Source organism: Malaclemys terrapin, chromosome 6, assembly GCF_027887155.1.
Source record: "Malaclemys terrapin pileata isolate rMalTer1 chromosome 6, rMalTer1.hap1, whole genome shotgun sequence".
NCBI classification, from domain to species: domain Eukaryota; kingdom Metazoa; phylum Chordata; order Testudines; family Emydidae; genus Malaclemys; species Malaclemys terrapin.
Window position 1 is genome coordinate 119,897,007 of NC_071510.1, and position 16,070 is coordinate 119,913,076.

Genomic DNA, 16,070 nt, shown 5'->3' on the forward strand with positions numbered 1-16,070 from the left:
GACTCCCCTGTGTGTTGGCTACCTTGAGCGCGGGGCTCGCGCGGGCTGGCCCGTGCTCCCCCAAACCCAAAAGGCAGCACTGGGCAAACTCTGCCTTCTCCGCGGGGAGAGCGCCCACCAGCTGCCGGGAGTGCCAGCGACCCAGCACAGCCCCCAGCCAGCAGCATCCCCAACCCCCTGGGCATGGACTTGCCCTAGGTAGGCAGCGCTGCACCCCCGCCTCCATCCCCTGTGTGTGCCCCACTCCGGCAAGCCTGGGGGTGGGGGGCAGGACAGGCACAGGAGCCGGGGCGGGAAGGGAGGGAGCCTCCGCAGGGTCTCGCCCCCTGCCCCGTCTCTCCCAGCAAGAGTTTGCGTCTCAAGCCATAGAGGGAAGAGTGTGCCGAGGCGACACGCCGAGTGCATGTGTGAACGGGGGGGAGGAAGAGGGGAGGGGAGGGAGCAGGCTACAGACATCCGGGCCCTTTGCACATTCCAGTCCCACAGCCCTGTGCAGCCACCACCTCCGGGAGACGCGGCCAGCCGCCAGCGGAGCGAGCGCGGCAGGGCTCGAGCCCCGCGGTGCAGCAGCGGCAGCGGCAGCTGCTGCCAGCCCGGCCAGAGCCGCAGCTGGTGCCGGCTGCGCGGCGGGGAGACGCTGACAGCTGAGCCGGTGCCGCCTCCAGGAGACACTGACAGCCGCGGCAGCTGTGCGCCGAGTGAGGCGGGGGCGCTGCGCCCGCAGCTGGGCAGCGGGCGGAGGCGCCTTCATCCACCACCCAGGTTTGTGCCCCGGCGGCACTCCGCACGCGTTCCCCGAGCCACCTGCCCGCGGCTCTGTCCCAGCCTCGGGTCCGGCTCCGCTGCCCGCCAGAGGGATGCTGCCAGGCTTGCGGGAGGAGGGCTCGAGCGATTCTTTCAGGTCCCTGGGGGAGGGCTCTGGGCTGGCATTAGTGGGCGAGAGGAACGGGAGATGGCTGGGAGGCAGGATCTTGCAGCTGCAAGCAGGGAAGGGTTGTGTCTGCCGGGGAGATGCAGGGGGGTGGTTGGGGGGAAGCATTTGCAGAGCGATCAGACAGGTGGTTTCCTTGGGAAGTTTTGCTGTAGTTTGCGTGGAAACCATAGTTTCCATAAGTCTGCCTGGCATTTGGAGGCGATTTCCTGTCCTGCCCTGTTGGAGTTTATTTATTTACAGAGACTGTGCCGGAGCCATGGAGCTGCCTGCAGCTGGGCAGTGTAACAGCAGCTCCTTGGGATGGCTAGTGGAAAGGTGGGGATGAGGGGTGCTAGCGCTGAAGTAGTGAGAGGACAAAGCTTTCAGCACGTCTCTGTGGTCCAAGGCACCCAACAGGCTGTAAGAATTGCCAACTTGTTACATTTGACAGCAGCAGTTAGAATTTTATCCTTAATTGTTTTGGGGGCAGACTTCTAGATGGGCAAAAGATGTAGAGTGGTTTGGTGACATGAAGGAGAAAAAGTAAAGAACTAAGAAATTGCTTTAACAACTCTCTCTTGGCTTAAAAATCACATACTAAATCCAAACCCCAAAGCTCCTTACCTATGTTGTTAATAACATCATCAATATTAACATCTAAATGGATGTTAATTTTTTGTAGGCAGCTTTACTTTTAGGGTCTTATGTTGTAGTGCAATGCTGTATGTTTTGGTAGCAAACATTGGGCAGGGAGTGTGTGTGTGTTTAAACCCTATTTATAATGATGTCTTTAAAAAAGAATGAAAACATTTCTGGTGTTCTTAGCTTCTGTAAATTCTTGTTTTTGGAAAATCTAAATTTTCAGACAGATTTGACCCCAAGGCTTACTGTACCTTTAAGCATCCACAATGTTCACGCCACAATTAGGAATTAAATGGAAAGATAAGTATATCCTTTCACTGATTTGCTCCATAACTTGATGTAAATGGTGAAAAGAAATCCATCAAAACTCTGCTAATGCAACGTGCTTTTGTACTTACAACAAATGGAACAGTCTCTGACTAGATTTGTATCCAGGAGGGAAAGGCTGGGCTTGTGGTTAAGGCACTGAATGTGACTCAGGAGACTTGGATTTAGCTCCCAGCTCTTCCTGTGTGACCTTGGACTTGCTTCATTTTCTGTGCCTCAGTTCCTTCTCTGAAAATGGGTTTAATAATATTTCCTTACCTCTTGGGCATGCTGCAAGGATAAATCTATTAATATTTGTGAGGCACTCAGGATATTCTGCTGAGGGACCTGTGTAAGTAGATATAACTGAAATTGCATTTCCCTCTTGTCTATAATCAAATGGGGTAAAGAAACATCATCAAATGGAAATCCTCCTTGGGCACTGTAGGAGACCATTGAAGTCTGTAAATTCTTATTTTGTTTGGGCCTGAACTTGCAGTCATTGCACATGGAGGTTAAGGACTGCTGAGTCAGTGATGAGAGCAGCCTTGAGACCTTCTGGCACAGAACATTGTATCGGCAGGGGGTCGGGGGGGGGGGAGTGAACGGGACCCTAGACTTTACTAGTAACTGTGCAAAACCTTACTCCCAAGCAAAGCCCTTTAGAAGGAAGTCTTGCTGTTTCAGTATTCCAGCAGGGATTAAGGAATGTGTCAGATTTGTGGATTTGTTTATTGTTGGCACAGATGTTAAATTCAAGGATTTGGACACCTTTCTGGATTCCTTTTTGCAATAGTTTAGAAGCTTGCAGATGAAGAAAGATGGGACTACCCTTTCCCAGGGCTATTGTGGCTTTAGCTTATGTTGCTTATGCTAACAGCATAAAAAGATAAAAGAATAATAATAATCCAACACTTAAGAAAAACAACAGGAAGCATTATTCTCACCTGAAGATTCTCTGCTACTTTACAACAACCTACATTGCAGATCTTGAATCACAGATAGCTGAGAAGGCAGAGAACTCTTAAGTTATGTTGTCCATCTCCCAGCTAGCTGAAAATTTGTTACACCTTGCAGTATTCTTGAGTATTCTCCCTGAGATTCAGGCAGCAAGTAAGCAAGCCAAAGACTAGATTGAAGCTGACTAGGTAGAAGGTACACATTTTTAACAGTGCAGATAACTAACCATTGGAACGGGTTGCCAAGGGATGTGGTGTATTCTCTGTTTCTTGGAATCTTTAAATCAAGACTGGGAGTCTTTCAGAAAGATACACTCTAGTTCAGTCAGAATTTATGGGCTAGCCGCTAGATGCATAACACAAGCTATGGAATTTCACCCAGTGATTCCTGCAAGAGGTCAGATTAGATGATCATAATGGCTTTAACATCTATGATTCCTCCTCCCCTTGATGGCCCGATTTGCTGTGTTTATTGAGACGACAATCCCGGCGAAGCTGCTGGTACCACTACTTAATTTAATAGCTCTTACACTCAAGCAAATATAACGTTGAATGAGAACGTCTTTATCAGTTAATATAGCCTGCTATAGAGCATCCTGTAACTTACAACATGTTCTTTTAGTACTTGTAAATGACACTGTCTTCCTATTTTATGCCCTCCAATTTTGTGTTTATGGGGAGGTATCTCTGCTGCAGCAGATTGCTGCCATGAATTATCTATCACATCTCCTTTGCTCATCCTCTCAGCACTAATTTCACAAACTCTCTTTACAATGGAGGGGGCCCAATCCTTCTCCCATTGAAACCCACTGCAGGACTTCCTTTGACTTCAATGGGAACAGGATCGGAACCCTGTTTTGTGTACTAGCTTTTCAAATTCACTGCAGGCCAAACGCTTCCTTCTGGTTGTGGGCGTGGAGGAGAGGCTGAAGCCATGGGTCTCAGTGGGGAGGCAGAGGGAGGGAGCGAAAGCTGCAGACTATTCCCCCCTGTGTAAGGGTAAGGCTTGTCTGTGGGAGCTTGTGGGGCTTCAGCCAAATGGGTAAGGCGGGGATAGGCTGGAGCAAAAAGGGGTAGAGGAGCAGCTGGACTCCACTGTATTCTTTTCTCCCTTTAAGCTCATAGGCCAAGCCAGTGCCTGCTACTGCTCTGTGCATGTACAAATGCAGTGGCCCCCCTCAGCTCTGCATAGATCCAATGACCCCTTGCTTCCAGAGCATCTTCTACAACGGACTGTCCTTGGAGCTCCTGGGGAAGTAGGGGAGGTTCTGTTGAGCCAATGTCCACACCTATGTTTACCCATAATGTCTAATGGAACGTGGACCAGGCTGTGAGGGATTAAGTAATGGGCGGGGATACAGCTGTGGCTCATTAAATGGCAGGACCTGCATACAAACTTATTAGTTGGCTCTTGTCCTGTAATTGGATCCATGTGTGTGGAATGGTCAGTGGAGCTCAGCATGTGTGTCAGGGCCCTCCTGCATAGATCTGATGGCTGGATTGTGGACTTGCATGGTAAATTCTTGGGGGCAGAGACGGTGGGTGAAATCCTGGCTCCACTGCAGTCAATGGGAGCTTTGCTACTGACTTCAGTGAGGCCAGGATTTCACTCCTTAGCTTGGGTACTACGTATATGTACAGCACCTAGCACCATGGGGCTCTGAATGGAATCTTTGGGCACTACACTAAAATACCAGTACTACTAAAAAGTGGAAAGGGTTGGCTGAGAAGGGGAAAAGACTGGAGTGGACTCCTGCTGCGCAGCGAATGCATTGCTCTACTTTATCATGGAAAGGGGAGGGGAACTTGGTGGGCAGTTTTCAGTGCTGATGACAGAGGGACCTTGCCTTTGACAGGTCTGTTAGTGTTAGCAATTACCAGGATGTACAAGCAGTGGTTAAAGTAGATTGGAACAGGAGGGGGAGCTCTCAGGGCATCAGTCACGGGGGTTGGGGAGCTGGGAGGAAGCACTGCTTACACAAGCCTGAAGTAGCTCCCTCTGCTTTTAGCAAAGGAGGGGCAGCTGTGCTCCCTTCCCTCCCCTGCCCAATTCCCCTTACTTTAACCTGCTGTATACTGAGAAATATTAGTCATTATCTTTGACTTTATTATTAAGCCTTAAGATGTGGTTGTTGTTTTTTAAATCTAAATATTGCAGGCCATACTATGCCATTGATTTTTTTTTAAGTCAAACTCCCCACTGAAATCATTAAAGCTTAAAAATTGATGGTACAATCTGGCCTTTTATTAGCAACATAACTTTCTTTTTTAATCAACACGAAAGGGCAGAGTCTAAGCTCAGATTTGTGTTCCGCATCTCGGCAACACTCAGACAATGCCCCCTCCTCCGCATAGCAGCTCCATAGCTGTCAAGGCAGCTTTAGAAGGCTATTCTTTAGGAAAACATAAAGAAGAGAATCAATGTCTGCGAAGTCCCCGTTTCTATTCTCCTCTTCCGAGGCCCTCGAATGTGGAGCATGGTTCTATGTATTGTTTTAAAATGAAAATAGGTGAACGTTGACTTTAGTGGTCTATTATTTGTTATGTCTCTCGCTGCTCATGCAGAGACAGAGTTTCTGGTAGGAATGAACTTGCTATTTTAGTAACAGTGGCATTTTCCTCAAGGGAATCCCTCAGGGTTGGCCATTATGGTGTGGTACTGTAGCTCAGTAAAAAGATGGATTAGCTGGATGGATCTCCTCAGATGTGATTCTTTCCAAATGGCAGGTTTCGGCTATTTATGCCTGCACCTGTTATAATACTTAGCACTTAGATAGTGCTTTGCATGTTCAAAACCTTGCACATTCACTAGTTAATCCATACAAACACCCCCTGAGAGGTAGGTATATATTAGTGTCCCTTCTCAGCTGGGATTATCAAGGTCCAGTGTTGCCAACTGTTGTGATTGTATTGAATCTTGTGATATAGTTGATTTTCTATTTGAAGCCCCCACTCCTGGAGTCAGGTGAGCACATCAGAATCTCAGCTTTTATTTTTTTTAAAAATGAGTGTCTAGCCACAGAAAAGCTTGCAAATGTGACCTGAGTGCCCCCCAAAGGCTCAGAAGACAAATAAAAAGAGCCCAACATGTATTTTTTTCAAGTCTCATGATTTCTGAGGTGGGGAGATTGCAATCCCGAGGGTCAGTGCCAGAGTGGGGATTAGAAATCATGAAGACTAACTTCTGTGTGGCCTTGGCCAAGTCATTGCTGCTTACTGCCTCAGTTTCCCCAGTAGTATAAAGTGTGTGTTGGGTTCCTAGCTCTCACTGCTACAGTTATGTCAGTGCTTCACAGTTTCCTTGATCTGCCACCTGAACTGGCTCCTGCACCCCACTGTTTTCAGGGCTCCTATTCTTCTGCTGGGGGGAGGTATGGAATACCTCCACCCTGAAATGCCTTCCTGCCCACACCCGCTCTCCCATAGCGGGAGCAAGAAAATCCACCCTGGAGGTGATTGATGCAGCCATTCTTTCAAAGCAGCTGGAACTGCAAGAGGGATTTGCTCTCCCCACTTGGATAGCGGCACTGGTTTCAGGCCTAACCTGCAGCTGGGGAAAATGCTGCCCCTTCCAGTGGGTAGTGGATGTGCTGTTTTGCTTAGTCATCCTGTAGGAGAGTGGTGCTACTGTGAAGATAGTTGCTCCCACGCTATCCCCTTGGAATTGTGGGCTGTTTGGAACTGATGTTCAATGTTAGGACCTGATCATGCTCAGCACCCTTAACTCCCTCTGACGTTGGCAGGAGGGGAGAGTTCTCAGTGCTTCTCAGGATTCGGGCCTCGGTTTGCGATCTCTACAGAACGACTGTCCATTCCTGTCACTTTATTAGCACCTGGCTGTGAGCACAAGGGGCTGATAACTCTGATCTGGCTGAGCCACGTGCAGGACTACATGAGGTAGAGCAAAGGCGGCCTTAATTATGCAGTGACTTGTGAACTGGAGGCCAGCTTGGCTCCTGGTGCCACTTAAAGCAGAGGTGGCTTAAGGAGAATGTGGCCCCAATTGTGCAAACCTCGCTTACAGCTGGGAGTAACCCTTACTCATAGGAGTGGTCTGCCACTGCCTTCAATGGGACTGTTTGGGGAAATGTGTGTTTTTCACAAGGCTACGGCTTGTAGGATTGGGCCCTGTGTGAGAAATTCCTCCTTCAGAATGGAGGAATGCACACAGTATAAAATCTGGGGACTATTTCACTGCCGATAGTCACATGCCCCTACAATCTGTAATTTTTATAGAATACATCCAGACTGGGATTAAGGCATAAGTGTTTAACAATGAGGGTAATTAACCATTGGAACAATTTAACAAGGGCTGTGATGGATTCTCGGTCACTGGCAATTTTAAAATCAAGATTCGAAAAGGTCTGGTCTAGTTCAAACAGGAATTGTTTTGGGGGAGGTCTCTGGCTTGTGTTATGCAGGAGGTCAGACTAGATGATCACACTGGCCCCTTCTGACCTTGGAATCTGAATCACACTCTGTTACTAAAAATTGCAAAGGCATAAAGCAAGAATGGGGCTTGCCTAGCCAGGCTGTCTGGAAAACTAATGAAAAGTGTGCTGATGGCTTAATCAGAGTGACTGTCTCTTATCTCTGTGGTAGGTAAATCTCCTAATAATGTTACTGCACTTTTTACAAACAAGAAGAAATAAAAGTAAAGATGCTGGAGGTGTAGAGTTTTTTATCATCACGTTTTTAGGACTGTTATTTCCACAGCCATAACACCTGATTACACAAATGGGTGAGTAACTTTACTCTGGTGAATAAAGGCATGTGTGTGTTTGCAGGTTTGGGCCTGTAATCAGTATGGGGAGAGGTCAGAAAGGGGTTTTTGAAAGTACCTAAGTGACTAAGGAGCACAGGACAATGGGAGTTGGGCACCTAAATCACTTTTGAACATTGCATCTCTCTCTCTCTCTATGTATATATATAAATAAAAGCAGGATGAGATTTTTGTAAGTGTCTACAGGAGTCAGATGCACAAGTCCATTGACTTCGAATGGGAGTTGGGTACCTAACTTCCTTAAGTGGTCATGGAATTCTGATCCTATTATAAGGAAAAGGCAGAATGAATTCTCCAAGGACTTATTGCTCACCGGTACTGGGTTTACTGCCCACTCTTCAGTTGCTTGCTGGAAACAAAGTTTCTTACCCCAAGTTAGAATAAACCAGAGATTTCACATTTCTTGGTCAAAATCTGCTGACAAAGGAACTTTTGAAGACAAAGTGAAACTGAGGATTTTAGAAACGAGGCCGAGGAACATAAATATCCCTTTCAGCTACTTTTAAAAGTTCAACGCCCACATTTGCAAACATGGGTGCTTACAGTTAGACAGCTAAATCCAGATTCAGGCTTCTACATGAAAGTGGCCTGATTTCTTTTCTTTTCATAGGCACTTAGCTCCTAAGGGACTCAGTGAGAACTGTGGGTGCTCACACCTTTGAAGATCAGGTCATTTATATTTAGGGGCCTACACATGGCTTTAGAAGCCTAAAGTTAAGCACCTAAGTTTGAAAATTTTGTCTCCGTTTACTGCCAGACTTTACTCACATTTGCAGTGCTGCCATTCTCCATCACCTGTCATTTAGATGAGGTTCACTGGAACAGACATTTAGTGACAGAACAGGTGTATTCAACTACAAGTACCTTTTATCATTGTTTTATTCTATGTTTGTACAGTGCCTAGCACAACTGGATCCTGGTCTGTGACTGGGGCTCCTAGGTGCTAGGGTAATACAATAATAATAATAATTAATACTTTATTGCAGTAAAATGGACAGTTCTTCTTACTAGCACACCTCACATGGGTGCTGTGAGCCTTAATTAGTCTTAGCAAAATATTTGGGATGATCAGATATGCCATGCTACATACATGCAAAATATTATGGTTATTGGTTTTAAAAAGTATCCAGGAAGACAAAAAAGCTCTTTAAGGGCCAGATCCAAGACCCATTGAAATCAGTGGAAGGATATCTGTTGCCTTGGGTAGGTGTTGGATCATGTCCTAAGGGTACGTTTACACTGCAAAAAACAACACCCCCCCCCCCCCACCCACGTAGCAGCGAGTCTCAGAGCCTGGGTCTGCAGACTTGGGCTCACAGGGTTTGTGCTACTGTGCTAAAAATAGCAGTATAGAGGTTCCTGCTCAGGCTGGAACACGGTCTCTGAAGCCTGGCAAGCAGGGTGGGTCTCAGATCCTGAGCTCTAGACAGAGAGGGAATCTCTACACTGCTATTTGTAGCAGCGTAGCGTGAGCCTCGGTCTCTAGACCCAGGCCCTGAGACTCGCTCCCACAGGTTTGGTTGGGTTTTTTCTGTTTTTGTTTTGGCAGTGTAGATGTACCCTAAGGGTCTTACCTTACACATAAAGAGCAATAGCCTATGTTAATTTCAGGGTAATGGAAAGGAGGAAAACCCTCTACTCATTAGAATAGGGAAGTTACAGGATTATGGGCTGTCACCTGTCATTCTGTGACAGAGTGCTGGGCAAAAGTACCCGAACCAGCACTCTGGTCACTGCAGCTTGAATTAATTACTCCAGAGCAGACCTAATTAAGAGGAGCTGTGCCTAACTGGTAGGCTGAGGAGAACTAAAGAGGCTAATTAGACATTTAGGGGATGATACAAAAGGCACAGGAAGGAAATGGGATGGGAGGAAATTGAGAGATTGCTCTTCCCTGCTTGCTTCAGGAGCGGAGGACTCCCGAGGACTGTAGGTGTAAGGCTTAATAATGTACAAGCGTGGTGGAAACCAATATTGTAAATAAACTGCACAGGGTGTTTTACCAGCAAAAAGGTCACTGAGCTGTTTGTGAACTTGAGCAGAGGCAGGAGCGAGCAGGCCCTGCCACACGCTGATATAATGCATTGTTTGTTTTTTCATTGATTTGTTTTAAATTAAATCATACTAACTCTCCTAACCAAATAAAGAATAGGCCTTAGCCTGCATTCTTTCCGTGCATGCCACTCCCACTGAAGGCAATGGGAATTGAGCATGCTTTTGGACAACACGGTGTATTTCAATGCTTTGTACTTCTACAGTGCTTCCTAGCTGAGAATCTCAAAGTGTTTTGCAAGCGTTAGCTGTGGTGCCAGATCTCCTGATTTATCCTGAGTCTTGTAACATTTGATGGTTTTCTTGAGGCCCCAACTCCTGAAGTCACGGAAATATGAGAATTTCAGCTTTCATTTAAAAAACTAAAGTTTGTAGCCCTCGTGGCTGTAGAGAAAATCTTGAAAATGTGATCCCAGTGTATCTCAAAGGTATAAACAACAGAAGGTGGAAAGAACCTAACCTATGCTATTAAATTTTGTTGTTTTCTTTAAGCCAATTTCATGATTTTTGAATGTTTGAGTTTAGCAATACTGCATTAATAAAACCTTGTCATGACTCTTTCAGGCACTATTAGAGCCATTTTACAGATTGAGAAGACTCGGGTACAATGGTGTTAAAAGAGTTTGTTTCTGTGAGGCGCCCAGTGTCCTCAACACCTCACTTAGGCTCAGGCACTAAGTTTTTCAACACTTGGTGCCTCAATCCATATTTAGGCACCTAAATACAAGTGGCCTGAGTTTCAAAAGTACTGAAATCAATGGAAGCAGATGAGTGCTGATCACTTTGGAAAATCAGGCCACGTATGTTTAGATGCCAAAATACGGATGTAGGAGCCTAACTTCTGGCTCCTGTTTTTGAAAATCTTAGTCAAAGTGACTTGCCCCAGGCAATTCAGGGAGGCTGTGGAAGAGGTAGGAATGGAGCCCAGACTACATGAGAGCACAGACTGTGTTTTTACCATAAGACCATTCTTTCCCTCTTAGGACTTGTCTACACTTAAAATGATACAGCTGCAGTGCATCAGGCTAGATATGCCTGCACCAGTGGGGGAGAGGGGGCGGGTTTCTCCCGTTGCTGTAAGTAATCCACCTCACCGAGAGGCGGTATCTAGTTTGACGGAAGAATTCTTCTGTCGACTGAGTGCAGGCTACATGGGACTTAATTCGGCTTAACTGTGCCGCTCAGGGATGTGGATTTTTTGCACCCCCATTGACATTGCTATGCCCATGTAATACTTTAATGTAGACCCGGCTTGAGTGAGGAGTTTCTGTTCTCCTCTCCCATAAGCACGGACGAAGAACAACCCCACACTTATACCATTTTCTCCAGGCAAGATTCTCGTAAGCTATTATTTTAGGTACATTGTTTGTTTGTTTTTCAAATGAGATAAGTTTTCATTGTGTTTGAAAAGCTCTGGGGTTTCCTTTCCCCTCCCCCTCCTGGATAGACTTTTATAGGCTCTGGCTATAAAAAGGGGGAGGCTCCATCCAGGAAGTATTAGAATATAAAAGGAAATATTTCAGTTCTGTAATGAATGAAGCTTGGCAAGTCCAGAGAGGATGTGGAGAGAAAGGGGGGGAAAAAAGTGGCAGGTGTGTTTAGAGAGAAGGGCGTGCCATCAAATATATTTTAAGCTCTGGAAGTTGAGTGCCAGTCATTTTACTGCACTGTGGAGAAAAGAGATTTGGTTGCTTTTTTTTTTAATCCTCTAGTGACACACTTTAAGAAACAACACTAGCTGTTCTTTTAACTTGTTTCAACTCATCAAATTAATCAGAGTTTAGTTTATCTCTTGTGCTTTTTCGAGGGAGATGCCCAAGGTTTATTTAACAAAGAGCTCTTGCCTTACAGAGCAAAAGTTTGCATTTTTGTAGGAAATAGTGTTTGGGGGAAATAGCCTACCCATAAGTAGGGTGACCAGACAACAAATGTGAAAAATCAGGACGGGGGTGGGGGGTAATAGGAGCCTATATAAGGAAAAGACCCAAAAAATGGGACTGTCCCAATAAAATCGGGACATCTGGTCACCCTACTAAGGCTGCTCGCTTCCTCTGCTGGATCCCGAGGGAGTGGCTACAAAGGACCTGGGTTACAAAGGAAGGCTTCAAAGAGCAAGATGAAATGAGCAACTCAGTCGGACGGGGGAGGTTTGGAGTTCGGGCACTGCTCCTGTTGACGTTGATGAGAAAACTCCCAGGGAGCAGGATTGGGCCCTAAGGTTTTTGTCAAAGAAAAACTGTATAAGGGAAGCTAAATGGAGTGCAGGATGCTCAGCACCTGGCAGGACTAGGCCCAGAGATGTAAGGAACCAGCTGCTGCTTCTTACCTTCAAGTAGGAGAATCGCTTTCCAGTGTTTAACTCTTTGATGTTCAGAATACTGCATGGGCTGATGACGTATGATCTGCCCATCCACACAGACTAAAACCAAACCAGGGGAAGAGTGCGGGAGGGGATTTGGCCAATGTTGGTAATATGCAGGATGTTGGGGAGAGATTCTGTAGTGTGCAGAGAGCAATTATCCTAACGAGTACATAGCTGGAGAGCCTCTTTTTCAGTGACTGGGTTCGCAGAGCACCTTGCAGAGGGATGGACTCAGGCTCGTATCCTAATGCTGTTGCTTTCATAACATAGATTAATGTGTGGATGCAATAACACAGTACAGACATCCCAATAGGACAGGATTTGGGGGCATTCTGACTCCCTCGTCTCTCTACCTGAAATATGGACTCCATGCCAGTCACGTGGAAGGACAGTCTTATGGTTAATGTATTGGACTGGTACTCAGGAGCTCTTGGTTCAGTTTCTGGCTGTGCCATAGCCTTCTTACGTGACATTGGGCAAGTCCTCTTTTCTCTGGGCTCAATTCTCCATCTGTAAAACAGAGATAATCATACTTACTTTTTCTGTCTTCTCTAATTACATTGTAAGCTCTTCAGAGCAGGGACTGTCTCTTACTATCTGTGGGGATCGTGCCTAACACAACGTGGCCTCAATCTTGATCGGCACCTCAAGGAGCTACTGTAATGCAAATAAATATTAATAAAGTAGCATTCAAAAGAGCAAGGGGTTGAAGATCTTACATTTACAGAGGGCCTTTCATCAGAAACGATGCCACAGTGTTCACGTAGGCATGAAATGCTGCTGCCAGCACTGAAATGTAGCCATCTCTGGGGTGGAGGGCAGCAGCTACCTAACACAACAGTGTAGGACCTAGAGTATAGAACACTGCATCCGCCTGAAATGGTAGGAAGAATGTAGTTCAACCAATGTAATTAAGCAGATTGGAATTTGACCAGGCTACTACTGCTAATACCCAGCTCCTGTGATAAGTGTCACAGGATCTATATTGTCTGCCGATGGGCATGACGTTGATATTATGGATCACCTGAAAATTTTCACCTTCTGCAGCGGAGTGATCCCTGCAGGGGCGTTGGGTCTTTGGGATCCTGAGTGGCATGCTGCCATATAAAGTGTGACATATTATCATTTGGTACTGACTCACAGGGCAAAGTGCTGCCTTCTGAACTGCCATCACCACTTCCTGCAGATCTTGGGTTTTCCCCATATAGTGCATACCTGATTTACCTCTGCTTAGCTTCTGCAATCTGGTGCAGTCACAACTCTTTCAGTCTCCATAGTAGGTCTGATCTGTCTTCTTGTAAAAGGGACAACTGTGCAATTTGCAACAGTCCTTAGCAGCCGGTTTAACATATGTACAGGGAGGAGGAATTGTTTTTAATGCCCAGTTTACTTAGGGCAAGTCTTGACTAGAAACACTATAGCGTCTGCACTGCAGCTGGGCCACTGTAGCACTGTAGTGTAGACACTTACACAGTGACAGAAGGGGGTTCTTCCATCGCTGTAGTAAATCCACCTCTCTGAGAGGCGGTAGTTAGGTTGACGGAAAAATTCTAATGGTGTCTGTACTGGGGTGTGAGTTGGATTAATTATATCGCATAGGGTGTGAAATTTTTCACCCTCAAATTTGTATTTCCTTTTTTTGTGGCTATTTGACTGTAGTATTTTCTAGCCTACTGTATTAATTTTTATTTTACAGTTGTGCTTGGGTGTGGAGGAAGGGGATAGGGCCATGTGTGAATGCATAACTTCTAGTGTTAAACACTAGCTGCGTGCCACTCCAGAAGCAGCTGCAGGAATATTGGGTGGAGGGATTCTTGTTCCATAAACCATTCATAGAGTGGTTTGGGATCTCTTGCTATATAAATCCAAATTACTATGTCCTGCTTTCAAATACAAGCTACTGAGTAATCACACAAGTAAGTACTTATTCTCCCCATAATGTTTATAACAGCCTCATAAAGAAAGAGACAGACTTGATGGTATTAATGGGGACCATGTGGTCCAGTTGCATGCTCTTATACAGAAGGTTAAAACAGCTGTAAATGGACTCTTATAAAGCAACCTGATCAAAAGGGCAGGCAAAGAGAAGACTGTTTGCTTTTTGTTTTTCATTGTATTTTTTTTACATGGGCTGGCTTTATGATAAACACAAGATTAAAATGAAAACCCCAAGGTAAAAATAAAAAAGGGTGGGCAGGAACACAGTGACCTCAAGTAGACCATAAATGGGCTTGAGGTTAGAGTCCCAAAGGGCCTGAGACACGAAAGTCTGCAACTGTTTACAGTTTAAGAATTAAATTTCCTCTCTTGGCTTCCAGAAGTCAATCTCTGTGACATGAAGAAGGATATGAAGGAAAACATTCTGGGTATTCATTGTCACTTTTAAGCATGCTGATTGTCAATGAAATAGAGGAGAAGAGAAACATGACTGATGATAGTCACTTAAGTTGCTCAGTAGGGATTTGTAGCTGGCATTATTACTGCAGTGCTGTCTGCCTGCAGTGCTGTCGTTGAAATCTGTCAGCATTTCCATTATAAATCTCTATTTTCAGATGTTCAGAACCTGATGGCAAAATTTCTCTCCAGGCTGAAATTTGATAGAGGAGGCCTCAATCGGCTATCAGATCTCCCCCTCCCCCCCCAAAAAAGGTGAGTGGGGGGGTCATTTTAAAGTTGTATAAATGCAAAAGTCAAAGGACTACATACATCCTGCTAATCTTTCTCATGTGAATTGACTCTGATCAGTGATGACTAGTGAACAGAACTTAAATGAGTGTCATGGACTTTGCTGCTGTCTTGTAACTTAAACATATCTTTGTTTTTTTAAAAACTTTTACATGAAACTTCAGGCAGGCAAACCCTTCTTGCTGAATGTATTGAAAAGTAGGCAGCTGAGAGATGGAACTTAAAATGAGGAATGAAAATGGAATGAAAATTAACTAGTAACTTCATTTCTTTAGAGTTTTTTTTTTTTTTTGAACTACCATATTTCAAAATTTGGGTCCATAAGATGCATGTAAATGCACACTGTTAATGATACACATTCATAACCTACATTTGATAAATCATAATGTATATTGTAAATGCGGTTATGTACATTTATACACACACGCACCTACACTCGAGCATACAGGTATGTGCAAAATATTGTAAATTCAATATTAAAGTTGCAAATTTAAAATCACAAAATAGTAAAGAAATATCAAAAATTAAGGTTCCAATAACAACATTAACTTGATCAAATTGCATATCTTCTGTATTTTATAAGTAATACATTTTATGACATAACTTCAATATATTAAGCTACACATTTAACAAAAGGAAAAAGCCAAGATAATCTTGATTTTTTTTGTGTTGTTAACTGTGCAATTTTAATATTGCATTTGCAGATTTTTGCATTTGTGTGTGTGTGTGTGTGTGTATAATATATAAGTGCATGTGTGTATAACATTGCATTAATGGAGTTTTTGTATGTAATTTCATAGGCTTTTAAAAAGGAAAAAAAAACAAAATAAAAATGCCCATGCCTAATAAAGATAGTATATTAACCGTCTTTGTTTAGAAGTTTCATGTCTTTGTATTACCTAGGTCCTCTCTTTCACTATTGCCATCATTCAGCTAACTTTGATGTTTTCTGTCTCATATTATAGCCCAATCTTGCAAACACATACTGTGTGCATATAAATGATTTCACTTCCATGTCCCATTGATTCTAGAATCATGTCTTTTAATTGGAGGACCTTTGGGGTCGTGTGTATGGGGTGGTTCCAAAACCCATTGAAATCAGTGGACCTTGTATCAGATCATATAAAAAACTGCGACCAGATTTTGGGTGCTGTGTAAATCATAAAAAAGCATGAGCAAAAATGATCAGGAATGCAGTCTCCTTGAGAATCAAAGCTAACAAACTATTTAGGCCATCAGAGGAGAGAGATCACATGTAAAATCAATACTCTCCAGAGTTGCTTCATTTCTATCCCACAGATTATGCATAATCTAGCAAATAAAAATCTTTAAAGGATTCATCTAATGAAGAAGCATCTAGATTCTCTT

General features: G+C 44.5%; 1 protein-coding gene across 2 annotated transcripts in view; it reads left to right on the forward strand.

Moving 5' to 3' along the window:
* Positions 1-549: 549 nt before the first annotated feature.
* Positions 550-16,070, forward strand: part of ZBTB7C (zinc finger and BTB domain containing 7C) — a 299,969-nt gene continuing 284,448 nt past the window's right edge. Inside the window, exons 1-2 of one of the 2 annotated variants that reach the window (XM_054032726.1) lie at positions 550-762; positions 14,570-14,666. The gene's annotated coding sequence lies outside the window, so the exon portion shown is untranslated. The remainder of the gene's footprint in view (positions 763-14,569; positions 14,667-16,070) is intronic. The other variant, XM_054032725.1, reaches the window with a different exon arrangement.